The 6464-nt window shown below is 42.3% G+C and overlaps 1 protein-coding gene across 1 annotated transcript in view; it reads right to left on the bottom strand.

Moving 5' to 3' along the window:
* The window catches only part of kif20a (kinesin family member 20A), a 53529-nt gene extending 47375 nt beyond the window's left edge, over nucleotides 1-6154 (bottom strand). Inside the window, exon 1 of the mRNA XM_043704074.1 lies at nucleotides 5917-6154. The gene's annotated coding sequence lies outside the window, so the exon portion shown is untranslated. The remainder of the gene's footprint in view (nucleotides 1-5916) is intronic.
* Between the last annotated feature and the right edge of the window lie 310 nt (nucleotides 6155-6464).

Genomic DNA, 6464 nt, shown 5'->3' with positions numbered 1-6464 from the left:
GAGTTTAATTCAGATAAATGCGAGGTGCTGCATTTTTGGAAAGCAAATCTTAGCAGGACTTATACATTTAATGGTAAGGTCCTAGGGAGTGTTGCTGAACAAAGAGACCTTGGAGTGCAGGTTCATAGCTCCTTGAAATTGGAGTCGCAGGTAGATAGGATAGTGAAGGCGGCGTTTGGTATGCTTTCCTTTATTAGTCAGAGAATTGAGTACAGGAGTTGGGAAGTCATGTTGCAGTTGTACAGGACATTGGTTAGGCCACTGTTGGAATATTGTGTGCAATTCTGGTCTCCTTCCTATCGGAAAAATGTTGTGCAACTTGAAAGGGTTCAGAAAAGATTTACAAGGATGTTGCCAGGGTTGGAGGATCTGAGCTACAGGGAGAAACTAACAGGCTGGGGCTGTTTTCCCTGGAGCGTCGGAGGGGTGACCTTATAGAGGTTTAAAATTATGAGGGGCATAGATAGGATAAATAGACAAAGTTTAGATTAGATTACTTACAGTGTGGAAACAGGCCCTTCGGCCCAACAAGTCCACACCGACCCGCCGAAGCGCAACCCACCCAGACCCATTCCCCTACATTTACCCCTTCATCTAACACTACGGGCAATTTAACTTGGCCAATTCACCTAACCTGCACATTTTTGGACTGTGGGAGGAAACCAGAGCACCCGGAGGAAACCCACGCAGACACGGGGAAAATGTGCAAACTTCACACAGAGTCACCTGAGGCTTTTCCCTGGGGTCGGGGAGTCCAGAACTCGAAGGCATAGGTTTAGGGTGAGAGTGGAAAGATATAAAAGAGACCTAAGAGGTAACTTTTTCATGCAGAGGGTGGTACGTGTATGGAATGAGCTGCCAGAGGATGTGGTGGAGGCTGGTACAATTGCAACATTTAAGAGGCATCTGAATGGGTATATGAATAGGAAGGGTTTGGAGGGATATGGGCCAGGTGCTGGCAGGTGGGACTAGTTTGGGTTGGGATGTCTGGTCAGCATGGACAGGTTGGACCGAAGGGTCTGTTTCCATGCTGTACATCGCTATGACTCTAGAAGAATGTGGGATGATCTTATTAAAATATACAAGACAAGGGTTTATGTTGAGATGTTTAGTCGAGTGGAGGATCTCAAACTAGGTGGTATTGTCCCTAATTCTACAACTCATTGAAAACTGAGATGTGAAGGAAAGTCATCACTCAGAGTTGTGAATGACTGGAATTCTACTTCAGGGAATTATAGAGGTTAGATCACAAAGTCTTTAAAGAGGAAACAGATTTTTGAAAATTGGGAGGGGTAGCTATGAGGAGCTGACACAAAAGAAGGGTTGCGGCTTGGGGAAGATCAGCCATGATCTTATAGAATGACTACTCCTATTTCTTATGGTCTGTATAGTTCAACTGCTAATAGTAAACAAACTAATAATAATCAAATTAAAACAGACCAAATCAATCTATCACTAAAGGTAACAAGCAGTTATTCCATCTGAACTCAAAAGCAAAGTATACCTTTACAGCTACAGGATGCATTATTATCGTCTCAAAACTGCCTTTCATTGCCCTCTTCATGTCACAATTTGTTGCTAGATTGCACATCTGTCACATGGCATGAAAGACACAGCAGGAAAATACAAGATTCAACAAAGGATGTCAAAAATGTATAAATCTGAAACGCCCAAGTTGATTCTGAAGCACCTTTAGCCATATACAAGCTAGATTTTCACGCACAAAAATAACTGAAGTTCATTACTGACAAGTTGGATAGTTAAAAAAAACACAGAAAACTAAAAATAAAACTATTTATATCAATGATTTCTATGTAAAGGAGTTTCATTTAATCAATTGTGCTGCATGTCCAATCTCTCTGCCAGACAGATATTTGGAAACTCACCAGTTAAATATTGTTTGACTGAAATGCCTATAGAATTTAAACCAGCAATGGGTAACAATTAGACCCAAATTGCAAAAACTTACTGAAAATACCATCAAGAGGGACAGCACAAATTTCCTTAATTAATCTCGTAAGAGTGCAAAGGAATGCATAACCTTATATTTATCACTCTGGAGGAAGTGATATCCATGGGTCATCACAAGTGTCAGACATCAGTCTCTCATGCTAATGAACTCAGTTACCCAGAGATACAGAAGTGCATAGAAATGCAGAACACCAACTTCATGTTCTTTGCTGCAGGAGTCTTAATTTGGTTGATTTTTGTGATTCGCCATGCAGGTTCTGTACTCGCCTGAACTCTTCTGTAAAAGAATCTTTTGAATCCTAAAATAAAGCTATTCTATTGAGTGGAAAAAAATCAGAAATAAAACACACGTTTCATAATTCAAGGGCCAACATTACAAGTGCACACTATCAATTGTACAATAGACACAAATTGCAGGCATGGTGCCCATAATTTTCCATACTATTAAAAATTAATGCTCAGAAAACCACAGACAGCTTGCCAAAGATTTGCTGACAGGGTCACCTAGCAGGCAAGGCTCAGTGAGAAGCAAGTATTCAGGAAACCAGCTTAAGTGACTCTTTATATCTCAGTCTAAATAAAGCCCTGCCCTAGGGCAGAATAGTCAAACCCAAGGGGCATTATTTTATAGGTCACTTCCTTCCCTTTTCTTTTGAGGTGGCCCCTTGCTGTCAAATTGTTTCCACATTGGCCTGGTGTGGAATTTCACCTCCAGTGGTGTTTGCAGTTACTACTTATAAAGGTTTTGAAACTACAATTCTTAGAAATAAATATCCAGCAATAAAAGAAAACAAACCCAGGGATCAACACTCCAAAAGGGGAAGCACAACAGCCCATGCAGAATGAGATAACTCAGCAATTAATATAATCTTAGACTAATTAACTGTTAAATCAGCATGATGTAAAATCAAATCCAAATCATCATGGTTAAGAATTTGAAATCTGATTAAAATTTTCAAAAACAAACAAAGAACTAACCAACCAACCAACAGCTATGTTCCATACATCCTATTTTGGAAGCTTAAAAATCTTAAAGCAACTTGGCCAATTGTTAATGGCTCAGAAAGGAGACGAACCAAACAGATGAAAAGAATACACCAAGCCATTAAGAACCGCCATCACCAAAGGGCAATAGAACCACAGAGCTGATCTAGGAGGCATATTTTTAAGGTGAGGAGAGAGATTTAAAAAAAAGAACAAGGGACAATTCTTTTTAAACAGAAGATGGTTCGTTTGTGAAATGAACTGCCAGGGGAAGTGGTAGATATGGATACAATGTTTAAAAGACATTTGGAGAAGTACATGAATAGGAAAAGTTGAGGGATACGGGCCAGGAGCAGGCAGGTGGGACTACTTTGGTTTGGATTATGATCAGCATGGATTGGTCGGACCGAAGGTTCAGTTTGCGTGCTGATGACTATAAGACAGCACCAAAGGGGGACATTCGATCAATCTTGTCCATGTCGATCAGAGAACAATACAGTACAAATACAGGTCCTTCAGCCCTCAAAAATCGGCACCAACACATTTTGCCCTTCCATATTAAAACTGTTTGCAGTTACAAGATCTGCATCCCTCTATTCCCTTCCGATTAATGTATTCGACCAGGTGCTTCTTGAAAGCTGCTATTGCGCCTGCTTCCACCACCTCCTCTGGCAGCGCATTCCAGATCCTGACCACCCTGTGTGTGAAAAATATGCCTCACACCTCAATTTCCCATTCACACCTTGAACTAATATCCTCAGTAACTGACCCCTCACCCTGGGAAAAAGCCACATACTTTCCAGTCTATCTATGCCATTCACAATCTTAAAAAGATCTATCAGGTCACCCCTCAACCCTCCGCATTTAGCAAAAGCCAACCCAGTCTGTCCAACCTTTCTGCGCAGCTAAAATCCCCCATATCAGGCAACATCCTGGCAAACCTTTTCTGTACCCTCTCCACAGCATCCATATCCTGTTGGTAGTGTGGTGACTACCGCACACACATTCCAAGTATGACCTAACTAAAGTTCTATAAAGCTCCAGCATAACTTGTCTATCCTTATACTCAATGCTCCTTCTGTTAAAGTACCTATTCGAGACGGCTCAGGGAATCCCTAATAGACTCAACCTGTAAGTCACTCTTGGTTCGTCCCAGGGATTATCCTGTGGCAGTCAGGAATATAAAACTCTTACAGACAGTTTAGTTTAAATTATTACCTTTATTTACCAATGGTATCAATGTTGTACTATAAACATACATACCTACAAGCTAGGTTGGAGCTAAAATTTTAAAACCATTAGCAGAGTAGCAGTGCCAGCTCTTACCTATGAGAACTCTCGCAGGCTACTTTCCTAATTGCTGCACACAAGCTGACTTTAAATAGAAATTATTACTAAAATTACAGAAACACCACATGTCCTTAATCAGATAAGCAGCAATAAAATGGCAAAAGTTTGTAGAGGAAGAGAAACTAATTAGGAGACAGTGAAGTCTACAGATGTTGGAGATCAGAGTTGACTGTGTTGCTGAAAAAGCACAGCAGGTCAGGCAGCATCCAAAGAGCAGGAAAATTGACATTTCAGGCTGGATTCCTTCATCAGGACTGAGGCCTTCATTCCTAATGAAAGGCTTTTCCCGAAACATCAATTCTCCTGCTCCTCAGATGCTGCCTGACCTGCTGTGCTTTTCCAGCACCATTGTAATCTAGACTCTGAGTTCCAGCATCTGCAGTCCTCACTTTTGCCTAGTACTTTTCCAGCAACACACTCAAGAGAAACTAATTGCCAGGTCTGAGTACTCTTGACTAATTGAGCTACATGCACAAAGTGGGAAACCCTGATCAAACCAGGCCAAATGGTCAATTGCCTTTGGCTAGGTAAACTTCCCTTTTAACAGTATATCATAACAAGAGTCTTGTCTAAACTATGTGGAAAAGGCCATGAGGTAACCTTACTTAGCTAACATGCCTAGTCCTACAAAATGGCTTTTTCTTTTAAAATAATCTTAGATGCAAATTAAATTTTAACATTCCCAGATCTCAAGCTCCAGGGAACACACGAACATTCAATCCATGACAAGAGGTGAATGTCAAATCAGACCACAAGGTTAACCTTTCCACCAGCTACCATCCTGTCTCTTCCCATTTCTCTCAGTGTCCCTTGAATCCTTAGGCCAGTGAATGTAATTTAGGAAGAATGTTTTCTCTCTCACACATATGAACATCTTCCAACTTTCTTACTAACTCAGCGTCAGCCTTTGTGCTTTCCTAGTTTGTAAAGGGTAAACGAGACATTCACATTTCAAAACAATCAAGATTAGGGAACTGAGTTTCATAAATTCAAATCTGCTCAGTGTCATATACATACATGAAAATGTATCAGGATTGTTCTATTACATGCATATTCCACTCAGCTTATTAAAATTACAAGTTATTTTCTTATTGATTCTGAGGTCTGTTAAGAGTCTTCAATATAAACCAGAAATTCAGTTATCCAACAGCTTCCAGCCCTCAGGGTCAAGAGGAAATATGGCCATCCATTCCACCAATTCATTGACACTAAGAATAGATGTCCTTAATTCTTCTGAACAAATGAAGGAGCAGCACTCCAAAAGCTAATGCTTCCAAATAAACCTGTTGGACTATAACCTGGTGTTGGGGAATGTTTAACTTTGTCCAACACCAGCGTCTCCAAATCAAAAGGAGGGAGAGAGAGGAAGAGGGGAAAAGGGGGTAGGGAAAAGGAAGTAAAGGGAGAGAGGGGGTGGGGGTGAAAGGAGGTGGAATTGTCTATTTTTTGTTGCCCGAGTTGCTAACTTCCAGGAATGTGTAAGATTTACAGCAATTGACAAATCGCCCCGGCAGGAAGCTGGACGCCGCCATGCACCACATTAGGAAGCTGCAGCCATTCCGCCATTTCCACCGCGGGGAACAAAGCACCCTCCTGCCATTCGGACTGTACCTGAGGTCGGATGAGATGGTACAAGCAAGAAGCGATGAGGGTCCCACACAGGCTGCCACAGACCGGACAAGAACGCGTTTCCAGCTACACCCGACCCTGCGCGCCACACGCCAACGACTCCTTTGTTTTCAAATAGCGCGCCGCCGATCCCGTCCAACGGCCGTCCACGTTCCAGTGACCTCACTCCGCATGCGCACCCTGAGGGGCGGGGCTGGGCTTCGGGATCAACGGGGGAAGGGGTGGGGGAGTTGAAAGTCACGCCTGCGCAGTCCCGACCCCCTTCATCTTTCCCCTCATCAAATCGAACACCGAGCACAGCTGTGCGCATGTTCACTCACGGCAGGAGGTGGGCGACGGCATTCAGCTCATGCGCAGTTCCAACACCAGATGTTTTGTCTGTGAAGGAAGATAGGTTTCTATTCTTTTTTGAAGACTTTCGTGGTTTTTCCTTCAGTGAGATAGATGGCAGGATTTCTCCCATTGAAATGTATGTTGCCTCTTGTTTGCTTAATAAGTGAGGTAGTTACCAGGTATGGAGGCCATGAATT

The sequence above is a fragment of the Chiloscyllium plagiosum genome, chromosome 14, assembly GCF_004010195.1.
Source record: "Chiloscyllium plagiosum isolate BGI_BamShark_2017 chromosome 14, ASM401019v2, whole genome shotgun sequence".
Lineage (NCBI taxonomy): Eukaryota > Metazoa > Chordata > Chondrichthyes > Orectolobiformes > Hemiscylliidae > Chiloscyllium > Chiloscyllium plagiosum.
The sequence above is the reverse complement of the archived record's forward strand: the minus strand, read 5'-3'. Positions and strand labels throughout refer to the sequence as shown.